This window comes from Rhinatrema bivittatum, chromosome 4 (genome assembly GCF_901001135.1).
Source record: "Rhinatrema bivittatum chromosome 4, aRhiBiv1.1, whole genome shotgun sequence".
Taxonomy (NCBI): domain Eukaryota; kingdom Metazoa; phylum Chordata; class Amphibia; order Gymnophiona; family Rhinatrematidae; genus Rhinatrema; species Rhinatrema bivittatum.
The window spans coordinates 336,167,532-336,180,367 of record NC_042618.1 but is presented as its reverse complement, the minus strand read 5'-3'; the positions used below and the strand labels follow the sequence as shown (position 1 = coordinate 336,180,367).

General features: G+C 40.4%; 1 long non-coding RNA gene across 3 annotated transcripts in view; it reads right to left on the bottom strand.

The window, feature by feature from the left end:
• Positions 1-12,836, bottom strand: part of LOC115090846 — a 52,934-nt gene that overhangs the window by 16,035 nt on the left and 24,063 nt on the right. For all 3 annotated transcript variants that reach the window (XR_003856529.1, XR_003856530.1, XR_003856531.1), the window contains exon 2: positions 11,952-12,016. This is a non-coding gene — a long non-coding RNA (uncharacterized LOC115090846). The remainder of the gene's footprint in view (positions 1-11,951; positions 12,017-12,836) is intronic.

Below are 12,836 nucleotides of genomic sequence, written 5' to 3'. Positions count from 1 at the left end.
TTGCTGTGTGTAAATAATGGCAACATTTCCTGGCACCCTAAAAATTTCTGCCACTCGGATCCTGCACGTGTACTCAGCTATCTGATACACTCAATAGTTTACAATCAGGCCACTGCAATATGGTGCGCTGAGCCTAGTGAACAGGTTAACGAGCACTGGGACACGCATTTTGGACGTGCATCCATAACCCCTGATGCAATAAGGGGATCAATGCGACCAAAATGCACGTCCAAACTCATGTGTAGCTAATAGCGCTCATCACATGTAAATTCTAAGTAAATGAGGCTATTAGCTATTACCCCCACGATGCAAAAAATCCCTGTGCGCCTGAGGCACACTTTTTAACCAGTCAAATTTTATGCCTGCCGCTTGGGTACCAAATTTAATCAAACACGATATTAAGTTTTAATAAATGAACTGAAAATGAAAGCAGGCTTAAAGTCTTCCTGTGGATCAAGGGCTCAATTTAAAAACAAAAAAAAACTGCTTTTCTGTGGTTGCTCCTACTTAGTATCGTTGCAATACTAAGTAGGAAGAACCACAGAAAGCAGCACCATGCAAAAAAAAATTCTTGACATAAAAAAAAAAAATTTGGGCGCTCACAATATACATCCACAATAAACATGCTCAGGGCTGTGTATACTGTGTGTGCATATTGTGCCAGTAAATTAGCTGCTGCGGGATACAACGGACATCATAAATTGAGTGTCCGTTTTGGTAACCTGCACGCACAGGGCACTTAATTTATTCACTGCTTCAGTTACTGCCGATTGGTCCATTCATAGTCACATGTCAGTGAAAGGACCAATCAGGAACAGCCCTGCCTAGGGTTAGGGAGGAAGCTCTGGCCAGGCATTGGCCATTTCTCCTGGGCGCCCGATGCAGAGTGCTAGGGACACACAAATTATCCATTGTGCATCCCTTTTGGTGCAGTAGCTCATTTGCGTATTTCATCGAGCGCCCAGGAGAGGTGGATATGCGCACATTCAAAAAACGTGCGCGTTTTTTACACGCATGATATTGCATCGACCTGAATGTATGTGGAAGTAGAATGTGGTGAACTAGAAACAGGAGGTGTTTGGTGGCAGATGGTGGAGGTGGACTGAGTGACCGAATTAAAAATACACTGCAGATATACTTGCTATTGTGATTTGTAATTGTAGGTACATCACAAGAAAGGTGTCCGCACCTGTTGCCCTGCAAGTTTGGCCTTCAGCACCTTATCTAAACTGGAATAATGTCAGAACACATCTAGCCCAGGTATTTTACTAGCACACAGCATCCTGACATCCATAATCACCCAGGTCCATTATGATGCTGGGAGAGAAAAAGGAAGGAGAAGCTTTTATAAACTCTAAATACTCTTTTTATCCCCAGGAATCAAATCAAAACACAGGGGAGCAAAAAAAATATGTAGATGTTTTGGCCTGTTCTATTAGCGAACTGGATTTTATTTTAATTGTAAATGGTGCAAGCATTTTAATGTGGTCCTCTCCATTATTGCTTTTGCTTGACTGCTCTCAATTGTGAGAAGGGTGCAAACTCAGCAGTTTTAAGGACTTGCCTCCTGTGGCGAGAGCTCAAAGAAATAACAGAAACAAACACAAAATATTTTAAATGAGCAGGAGGAAACAGAGCAAAACAGCCATCCTGAGGCAGCATCTTTTTCTAATTTAACTTTGCATTCTTGGCTTTTTCTTGTAATTTTCAGTAGAGCACACAATCTGCACCTCTTCCTTTAGCAATCCAGTCAAATACAAAGGTTGCTTTTTTTTTTTTTTGTCAAATCCTTTCAGCCTGACTTGAAAGAATTCCTGCAAAATAGCGATAAAGAATACAGAGCGAGATCAGGAAGGGCTTCGATGACAAAAATGGAAAAATCCAGGCAGTAAATTGAAAAAGCGTTTTCTCTCTTATTATAGTTATTATCCAGAGTCACGCCTTTTGCTGTGCTGTACCACACAGAGCATGTCCTGGGAGTCCGTGCTGTAGGAAACAAGACAGAAAACAGCATGAGATGAATAAGCTGGGCAGAGGACCTGCAGGGCTCAGAATATCACCACTCTCAGGAGGGCCGATGCAATATCACACGCGGTAAAATAAGCCCTTGTATTGGGCGCCTATTTTCCTAATGCACGCACATCCACCTCTCCTGGGCACGCAATGCTTTATTTTAATGAGCTGCCGTGTTAAAAAGGTCACGCAAGGCAAAAATTGTGCGTCCCTAGCACTCAAAAGCATCGGGCGTTCAGGAGGCTTGCCTGTGTGCGGGTTAAGAAACAGGCGCTCAATATGAGCATCTGTTTTATTCCGCTGCAGATAAATCACATGCACAACATACACGCATGCCTGCAGTGTGTATACTGTGCGCCCAGAAATTTTTTTTGTAATCAAACTCTTAAATTTTTCCCTCAATTTTAAGCGCCGCAAGCAGTAGAACTTAGTAGCGCAATGATACTAAGTTGGAAGACCAGTATTTTTTGGTTTTTTCGTGCTCTTGACTCACAGTATGACCTAATACCAGCTCCAGGGCTGGCATTAAATTTGCTGCATTAAAAAGGATGCATTGGTCTACCGGCGATTTTTTGAATTGGCAGGTAATAGCTAATAGTCTCATCTACATGGAATTTACATTTGATGAGTGCTATTAGCTATGCATTTGTTTAGATGCACATTTTGGAAACACTAATCCCCTTATTGCATCAGGAGTTAGTCTAGCACAGCCAAAACGTGCATCCAACCAAGCATTAACCTGAAGACGAAGAGATGAGGGCCTGCAGGTACCTGAGAATGTAAATTTTCACTATGCACACAGGAAAATGGCTGCACTTGGGATTGCACATCTAGGGGGTAATTTTGTACCAGCACGCAGAAGTTAGCCAGCAAATGCGCACATACATTACACCAGTTTTCAAAATGGACTGGCATACTTTGAAAATTATCCCACCAAATCTACCTGCACACAATTACACTTTCTGAATTGTAAGTAGAAATTTCCTGGGAAAAATTTATGGGCATACTTTTTAAAATCCAATAGTATAAGCATAAATGCAAATCATTTCTGAACTCCACCCCCCAGAGTGCCTCTTCTCAGTCCAGGGAAACTCAGAGCCAGCACAAGAGTATTTGGCATCCTAGGCGAGCCTTCAGTCATGCACCCCGTCCCTCAGCTTACCTATTGGAAGCAGCTCCAGCAAAACGCTCTCTCCTACTGACAGTGGTGGCTTCATCACAGTGCTCCTTTCTTTATTGGTTCTGGTACTGCACCCCTCTGGGCCTTATGCTGGTAGGATTTTACCACCTCCATAATTTTGACGCTCAAAGTAACAACCTAGTTTGCTAATGAAAGCACTGGCCATGGGTAAACTTACACACAGACAGGCGATATGCATGTAAGTTTACCTGCATAAGAGTATAAGAACATAAGAATCGCCACACTGTCAGACTGAGAATTTATCAAGCCCAGTATCCTGTTTCCAACAGTGGCAGTCCAGGTCACAAGTACCTGGCAAGATTCCAAACATTAAATAAATCTATGCTGCTATTGTATAGTGAAAAGTAATGACTATTCCAAATGTCTACACGGTTAAAAAGACTTCTCATCCAGGAATGTGACCAAACCTTTTTTAAATCCAGCTATGCTAACTGCCTTAACCACATCCTCTGGCAATGAATTCCAGAGCACTGCATAAAAAAAATTGTTTTCTGATTTGTTTTGAATGTGCTACTTACTAACTTCATGGAGTGTCCCCTAGTCTTTGTATTTTTTTTGAAAGAATAAATAACCAATTTACATTTACTTGTCCTATTCCACTCATGATTTTATAGATCTCTATCATATCCACTCTGACATCTTTTCTCCAAGCTGAACAGCCCAAACCTCTTTAACCTTTCCTCATAGGGGAGCCATTCCATCCCCTTTATCATTCTCTATACCTTTTCCAATGCAACTATATCTTTTTTTGAGATGCGGCACACAGTACTCCAGGTGCAGTCTCACCATGGAGCAATGCAAAAGCATTATGACATTCACAACAATCCAGTGGGAGCACTGAGAGGAGAGGATCACTTTGCTGGTGGCTGAAAGGAATCAGTAAGTTTTTGCTTGGGACATTGTCTTTTTTAAAAGTATTGGGGCAAAGTTAACTATTTGGTAATATTATTTAGTGTTTTTGTGCTTTTAATAGTCAGTAAGGCAGCAAATAAACAGAAGTTAGACTGTATTTTTTAATAGTCAGTCAGTAAGGCAGCTAGTAAGCAGTAGTTAGTGTGTTTATTTTTAAAAGTCTGTAAGGCAGCTAGTAAGCAGAAGTTAGAGTGTTTGTATATTAAAAAAGAAAAGTAGAAAAAGCTAGAAATAAGCTAGGAGCAGTATATACCTAAGTATATACTGGGTGGGGTTTGAGTGGGGTTGGCTTAGTGCCAACCCCACTCAAACTCGCTATACTAAAACCCCTTCTAAAAAAGCCCAACCTCTCTCCGGAAAATCCAGCCAACTTTCGGCCTATAGCCAATCTCTCATTTATAGCTAAAATCCTAGAAAGATTAGTCAACCATCAACTCTGCGAATTCCTGGACAATAACAACATTCTCGCCACAACACAATTTGGATTCCGCAAATCCCGAAGCACTGAATCCCTTCTCATTTCTCTAACCGACAATATTCTCTTAAACCAAGAGAAAAAACACCCTTGCCTATTGATCCTCCTTGACCTCTCAGCGGTGTTTGACACTGTCAACCACAAGATCCTCTTAGACCGTCTAACAGAGATTGGTATCAAAAACACAGCACTCAACTGGTTTAAATCCTTCCTACAAGACAGGTTCTATAAAGTTAAGATAAACAACTATGAATCTCAACCGATCAGTTCTAACCTTGGCGTCCCTCAAGGATCCTCTTTATCCCCGACCTTATTCAACATTTACCTGCTCCCACTCTGTAACCTACTTTCTAAGCTTAATCTAACCCACTACCTTTATGCGGACGATGTCCAAATACTTATTCCTATCACCAAATCCTTGCAAGAAACACTTCACTTTTGGAATTCATGCTTCCTCTCCATATCCAATCTCCTTGCTGATCTCTGTCTAGTTCTGAATACCAACAAAACGGAATACCTCCTAATCACCCAAGAAGGCAACTACCAACTCTCCAACACTCATTCTTCGGCACCACCTCCTCTTTCTACCCAGGTCAGAAACCTAGGAGTCACCATGGATAACCTACTGAATTTCAAAAGTTTTATCAGTAACACGTGAAAGAATGCTTCTTCAAACTCCAGGTTCTAAAAAGACTCAGACCTTTATTGCACCCCCAGGATTTCAGATCAGTTCTGCAAACAATCATATTTTCTAAAATTGATTACTGCAACTCCCTTTTACTTGGACTCCCTGATATCTCCCTGAAACCGCTACAAATGCTCCAAAATGCCACTGCCAGGATCTTAACTAAAGCAAAAAAAAGGGACCACATAACACCAATATTAAAAAATCTCCATTGGCTCTCTATAAAACACAGAAACACCTACAAAACCCTTTCATCCATTCATAAATCCATTTACAAAGCCTCATACCTAGACCTCAGGATCCCATTCCAGCTACATACTTCCTCCCGTCCACTGAGAACTGCGCAAAAAGGCTCTCTGAAAATCCCTCCACTTAAAATTTCGTCAAACAAAAGAGCCTTCTCCACTGCAGGTCCGATCCACTGGAACTCTCTACCTTCGGATCTTAGGCTTGAACAATGCCCCCTCACTTTTAAAAAAAGACTTAAAACTTGGCTTTTCTCTCAAGCCTACGATTGAGTACTATCCACAAATCCCTCCTCCAGGTCTATGCCATATAATACCTCTTAGCTCAACAACTAAAGAATTAATTTTCCAATCCCTCTTGTCTATTTTGCAGATATCTTATTCATAACTGATTCATTTTAATCGCCTGTATATAACATGTCTATTACTACTGTTGTTGTTTTAATGTTATTTGTTATTAGTATTTATTCAATTTTCTCCAAGTTCATTTTCCTGTTCCATGTAAGACTCGCATGTTAAGTCACTCCAATGTTATATGTAAACCGAAATGATTAGCAAAATTGTTGCTAGAATTTCGGTATATAAAAAATGTTAAATAAATAAGTACAAAGGTTGAAAGGTTCAGTTCAGTTCAGTTACTCACCTTGGAAAAGTGTTGAGGTAGTGTGATTTGGTTTGATTAGGTAACATTTGTTAATCAAGAGAGCAGTGAGTCACTCTGGCTGACTAACTAAGTGTTAAGGTTGTATGTTTGATTTGATTAGGTACCATTCTTTGTTAATCAGAATAGCAGTGAGTCACTCAGGACAACTAACTGTAGTGTAAATCTCCAAAGGGATTGTTATGCACAAATTTACCTTAGAAGCACATTATATATTGCAAGAGAAGAACTCAGTAACCCACAATCCAGTGGGAGCACTGAGAGGAGAGGGTCACCTTGCTGGTGGCTGAAAGGCATCAGTAAGTTTTTGCTTGGGACATTGTCTTTTTTAAAAGTATTGGGGCAAAGTTAACAATTTGGTAATATTATTTAGTGTGTTTGTGTTTTTAATAGTCAGTAAGGCAGTAAATAAACAGATGTTAGACTGTATTTTTAAATAGTCAGTCAATAAGGCAGCTAGTAAGCAGTAGTTAGTGTGTTTATTTTTAAAAGTCTGTAAGGCAGCTAGTAAGCAGAAGTTAGAGTTTTTGTATATTAAAAAAAAAAGTAGCCAGAAGCTAGAAATAAGCTAGGAGCAATATATACCTAAGTAAAAAAGGTTGAAAAGTTCAGTTCAGTTACTCACCTTGGAAAAGTGTTGAGGTAGTGTGATTTGGTTTGATTAGGTACCAACATTTATTAATCAAGAGAGCAGCGAGTCACTCAGGCTGACTAACTGAAGTTAGACTGGTCAACATGGTGAGACTGATAGTGAAATGCTAAGAGAAATTAAGGAAGCTAACCAAATTGGTTTTGCGGTAATAATGGGAGACTTCAATTACCCCAATATTGACTGGGTAAATGTATCATCGGGACATGCTAGAGAGATAAAGTTCCTGGATGGAATAAATGACATTTTTATGGAGCAATTGGTCCAGGAACAGACAAGAGAGGGAGCAATTTTAGATCTAATTCTCAGTGGAGGACAGGATTTGGTGAGAGAGGTAATGGTGGTGGGGCCGCTTGGCAATAGTGATCATAATATGATCAAATTTGAATTAATGACTGTAAGCAAATCCAGGACAGTAAGCAAATCCACGGCTCTCGTGCTAAACTTTCAAAAGGGAAACTTTGATAAAATGAGAAAAATTGTAAGAAAAAAAACTGAAAGGAGCAGCTACAAACGTAAAAAGTGTGCAAGAGGCATGGTCATTATTAAAAAATACCATACTAGAAGCATAGTCCAGATCTATTCCACACATTAAAAAAGGTAGAAAGAAGGCAAAACGATTACCGGCATGGTTAAAAGGGGAGGTGAAAGAAGTTATTTTAGCCAAAAGATCTTCATTCAAAAATTGGAAGAAGGATCCAACAGAAGAAAATAGGATAATGCATAAGCGTTGGCAAGTTAAATGTAAGACATTGATAAGACAGGCTAAGAGAGAATTTGAAAAGAAGTTGGCTATAGAGGCAAAAACTCACAGTAAAAACTTTTTCAAATATATCCAAAGCAGAAAGCCTGTGAGAGAGTCAGCTGGACCGTTAGATGATCGAGGAGTTAAAGGGGCACTTAGAGAAGATAAGGCCATCGCAGAAAGATTAAATGATTTCCTTGCTTCGGTGTTTACTAAAGAGTATGTTGAGGAGATACCCGTTCCGGAGAAGGTTTTCATGGGTAATGATTCAGATGGACTGAACCAAATCATGGTGAACCTAGAAGATGTGGTAGGTCTGATTGATAAACTGAAAAGTAGTAAATCATCTGGACCGGATGATATACACCCCAGGGTTCTGAAGGAACTAAAAAATGAAATTTCAGACCTATTAGTAAAAATGTGTAACCTATCATTAAAATCATCCATTGTACCTAAAGACTGGAGGATAGCTAATGTAACCCCAATATTTAAAAAGGGCTCCAGGGTGACCTGGGAAACTACAGACCAATTAGCCTGACTTCAGTGCCAGGAAAAATAGTGGAAAGTGTTCTAAGCATCAAAATCACAGAATATATAGAAAGACATGGTTTAATGGAACAAAGTCAGCATGGCTTTACCCAAGGCAAGTCTTGCCTCACAAATCTGCTTCACTTTTTTGAAGGAGTTGAACATGTGGATAAAGGTGAACCGGTAGATGTAGTATCTATCGAGTTTTATATACCATTGTTTGGTTTCGCCATCACGATGGTTTACAAAGTTCTTAAGTGTTTCCCATTCTGTGCTGTAGGTAGACTTCAGGAGACTCCTACTAAATGCAGGACACTTGGAAGGACTGGGTGGGAGGAAAGATATGGGGAGGTGGCCATGGATACACAACCAAGTTTTATTTGTTTATTTCCAAATTTATAGTCTGCCTATAATGAGGTCATGTTAGGTGGGTAAGAAAATATAAAATCAATTAATATAATCTTCACATACAAACACCCTAAAAATATTCTAGTACTGATATGCACATAATATAACATTACTGTAAAACATTTTAGAATCCAAATAAAACAAAAACAAAAAAAATAATAAAAATATGGTAGTTTTAATAGTCGCCAAAAGCTTCAGTGAACAGTAAGGCCTTCAATTCTTTTCTGAAAACTTTAAAATCAATTAGTATTTTAAAATCTTCTGGTCGTGAATTCTAAAAGAAGGGACAAATTACAGAGAAGGCCCGATTACGGGTCTCTTGGAGATGGACTTATTGCTCGGAATATGAAGGAGATGTAGTGCCAAGGATTTTAAAGAACGAGCAGTAGCATATTTTTTGAGCATCATAGATAGATATTCTGGAGCGCTTCCATGTAGTACTTTAAAAATCAGGGTTATTATTTTATTCTTTATACGCTGACTGTCTGGAAGCCAATGAAGACTTTGGAGAACTGGTATGATATGCTCATATTTAGAGATTCTCGATATTAGTCTCGCCACAGAATTTTAAAGTATTTGTAGCGGATGTAAATAAATTTTAGGAAGTCAAACATACATAGAATTACAGTAGTCCAGGGTTGTGAGCACAAAAGGCCTGGACTATTATACAAAAATGTTTTTCTTCCAAAAGTTTATTAACCACTGACCATCACAGGCTTTTATACTCCAATTATGGGGACTCCTTCCCCCTGAAAAATCACTTTAATTGATAAAGGGTGATCTACTTACTGCCTGCTGTAAATGTCATCTTACTTTTCTTTTTCTGGTCACTAAGAGGCTGATATTCAAAAGTTCCAGGCAGGTAAGGCAATTTTGACGTGCAAAACGGAGAGATTTTTCTTTGGTTTAAAATACCTTTTAGTGCCAGTCTGTCTAGGGTAAAACCTCACTCTGGGATAGATAGCATGAAGATCTGCTGGAGCCCTCTAACTGCTTAAATACTAAAACAGTAAAAGTCAGAGTTCTGTATTATTCTCTAATAGCCCAGCCCCAGGGGCGGTTCTAGAATGAGGCAGGGTGAGGCGGCCGCTTCAGGCGGCAGAATTTTGAGGCGGCAAAAAATACCCCTATCAGAAAGCTACCATTTTGTGTCTGCCTCACACTCATACCTGGGAACTCTCGGGATTTGGCCTGGAGACTCCGGAATTCTGAACGAATTGCCATGTCCCCGGGCCAACACCCGAAAACTCCAGGTGCTTTGCTGCAGAAGGCCGTAAGAGAAAGGCGCACGCTCTAAGGAGGAGGAGCATCAGCACCCATGCCCCCGGAAGAAAACGTGAAGCCCGGTGCTGCGCGGCAAGAAGGACGAGCAGGAGCGTCGCCCTCCTCTGCGGGAAACTGAGGACGCAGGAGGAGAAGCAACAGTGTTGGGCCACGTGCCCGAAAACAAAACAAGGGCAGAGTGGGCCGACACTACTGGAGGAGGAGGAAGAGGAAGTGGAGTGCATGTCCCGTGGGCCTGGGGAAAGAGGGGGCTCCTGTGGCTAATGAGAATGAGGTGAGAAGAGACAATAAGAGTGTCTGTGTGTATGGAAGAGGGAGAGAAGTGAATGAGTGTATATGTGTGTATGCATGTATGGGTGTGTGTGGAAAAGGGAGAGAGAAGGGCAGGGGCGCCATCTCATCCCTCGCCTCAGGCAGCAGATTGCCTTGAGCCGCCCCTGCCCGGCCCTACTACTTTAAGGAGAGCGTGGTGTGGCTTTGACATAGCTCTTTAAGGCCTGTTAAACTTGTAGGTATAATTTAAATCCTGGATGTTTTTGAAAGTCAAAATCCTTGTTTAAAACTCTAGGAATGCCTCAGGACCAAGTTGCCCATGGCTAGCGAGACACTGGTTAAGGCTAGAGGCATTTTGCTTCACCTGCTTCTGAAATGAGATTTAGAATTCACTTATATTCAAAACCTTTGCTGTGACTAGGAGCCAGGAAAATACTTTATTTTACTCTGAGGCTGGGAATCCTGACTGACTCTATTGTCCCTTGAGTTGCTTTTGTTTTGCAATAAATGCTGCTTTGATTCCAACTCCATCGGCTCTATCATCTTGAGATCGTCAGTCCCTTAGGTCCCTCTCAGGTGCCTAAGGTAAAAGGTATCTATTTTCAGCTCAAAACTTACATGGCTAAGAAATGCCTTTGCTAGGTCAGACCAAGGTCCAGCGAGCCCAGCATCCTATCGCCAACAGTGGTTGGTTCAGGTCACAAGTACCCAGCAGATCCCAAAAAGTACATTATATTTTGCTCACAGTGTTAAACAATGGCTTTCCCCAAGTCTTCCTGGCTGATAACTGCTTATGGATTGCTTCCAAGAACTTGTCCAAACCTAATTTAAACCCTGCTATGCTAATCAACTCAATCACATTCTCTGGCAAGATTCCACATCGTGATTTTGTGTTCAGCGACAAAATAATTTCTATGAATTGTCTTAAACCTGCTGGTTGTTAGTTTCATAGTTTCCTTTTGATTTAGTATTACTTGAAAGGGTAAAAAACTGTCCCCTAGTATTTACCCGTTCCACCCCACTCCTGATTTTATAAATTTTTAATCATGTCCTTTCTGTCGTCTCTGTTCTAAGCTGAAGAACTCTAACCTTTCTTGTCTTCCTGAATAAGGGAGCCATTCCATCCCCTCACGTAGGCCCCTCACATAGGTTGCTTTATAAGATGCTTAGCAATCTTTTCTCTCTCTAAATTCCTCTTTTCTCTTTCTTCTTTTCTTTGGGATCAAAATGGCTGCTCCCATATTAGTCCCAGGAAAAGGTCAATACATTGGAAACAACAAAAATTTTTTTGGGGGCATTTTTTGCGTCTTCGTTTTCGGGGTCTTAAATAACTCTTCTTAGGCTGTGTCTGAAAACAAAAGTGAATATCTAAGTTCCCAATGGTAATCCTTTCCACAACAGGTGAAGCCATTTGCCCCAGTACATACCCACTTCTATCACTTCGAAAGAGAAGCCAAAGGTTCAGGCCTCCACCCCCTATACTTCTGGTAATTCTCCCCATGGCACTTTTATTATATCTGTAATTATTCTGGGAGTTTCCCCGAACAGAACACGTTTGTTGTGGACTCCCTGGAAAAGGAGCTGGAAATAGCTGAAAAGACCTGAGGCAAGCTCTTCCAAGAAATGCTCATATCAGATCCTTTCTGTTTCAAAAGAGTCAACATGAACTTAAACGAATCCATAGTAGTACCGAAAATAAACATATGTGTGATTTCTCAAAATAGGGTGTATCAGAAGGGAGCTTGATAAAATAGTTTTGCTTTCTATAATTAGGAAAACTTACACTAGTGTGGCTCAGTAGAAGAAAGAGTGCTCATTTTTTTTTTTTTGTCCACACTGAATTAATGCCATGCTGCTCTTGTATTGACTCACCTTCCGGAAGGAGACTTAGGCCAATTCTGGGCTTTCTAACCCCACCTTCTGATGTATGTTGGAATCTGTTGAGTTCAAAAAGAAGCAGAGTTAATTACACACCCATCCATTTACTAAGCTACAGTATGTGGTAAGGTGCATTATTGCACATTATGGGAGCTGCGGTAAATAGCATGCATTACTGCATTTACCATGTACCATCCCTTAATAAATAGACCCCTTTTATGGAAATTCACAGACTAAGAATGATCAAAAATAGGTCATGAGCAGTTCTTTTAAAAGACTTTTTTTTTTTTTTTATTTCTTGCGCTATCGTGCATTTGAAATTCTACAAAGAACAGGAATGTTTCTTTTAATGTGCAAGAAATGGTGTAGTGTGTCTGTCTTTGTTGTGAGATGGGAAGATGGAAGGGATAATATCTTTTTTTTCTAAACCCACAGAAAATCTTACAATAAAAAGAGAACAAAAGTATTTAGGTTCGACCTGCAGAGTGAACAAGGACTTCATAAACACACCGGGCCCTGATCTCAAAAGTTTCTCCTGTTCTGTGTCAAACAGCAAAATTCTTTTGAAAATAAGAACAGTTTTCTTGTTTTGTTTTTTTTTACCTAGCAGTTTCCTCCTGCTCCTTTTGTACTCCAATTTCATTGGAATCAGAGTTGGGATCTTGGTACCACGAGCCTTCATTCACAATTATCTGGGGATTTCCCCTCTATTTTTATATTCATCCACCCCATGGCCCAACATTTCCTACTCTGGTAATTGCAGTGACAGGCCACTGATGCAGTCCTGGGCCAGGGGCCATGCATCAGGGCTCCTTCCGGAAGTCTGCAAACATGGATTCTGAATTTGGCCATTAGGTGTCACCTTTAGGCAATCAATGG